Genomic DNA, 359 nt, shown 5'->3' with positions numbered 1-359 from the left:
AACAAACTTTATACCTAACTTTATCTTTATAAGCCCATGAACCTTCCACATGAATTTTTTCTAGAGATTTAATTCCAAGGCAAAGAAGAAAAAATGGGTGTAGCTTTTTCGTTCCTCCTGTTCTTACGTAGTAATATTTAACCATAGTGCAAAACAACAGAAGTCTAGGAAAATGGTCTGCATACAAAAAATCAAGGATATTCTTTACTGGGGAAGAATATTTAAAAAGGAAATTGGAAAAAAAAACCAATAAGTTTTCTAATTGGGCTTCAAACCTAAATAAAGCATTTAAGCTTGACGGCAAACCTCACTGGTCTAATTGTATTCATAAAGCCAGTAGTTTTGCCTTGACCCTTTCT

This window comes from Penaeus monodon, chromosome 33, assembly GCF_015228065.2.
Source record: "Penaeus monodon isolate SGIC_2016 chromosome 33, NSTDA_Pmon_1, whole genome shotgun sequence".
In the NCBI taxonomy this organism is placed as follows: domain Eukaryota; kingdom Metazoa; phylum Arthropoda; class Malacostraca; order Decapoda; family Penaeidae; genus Penaeus; species Penaeus monodon.
This window is presented reverse-complemented; position numbering follows the sequence as displayed.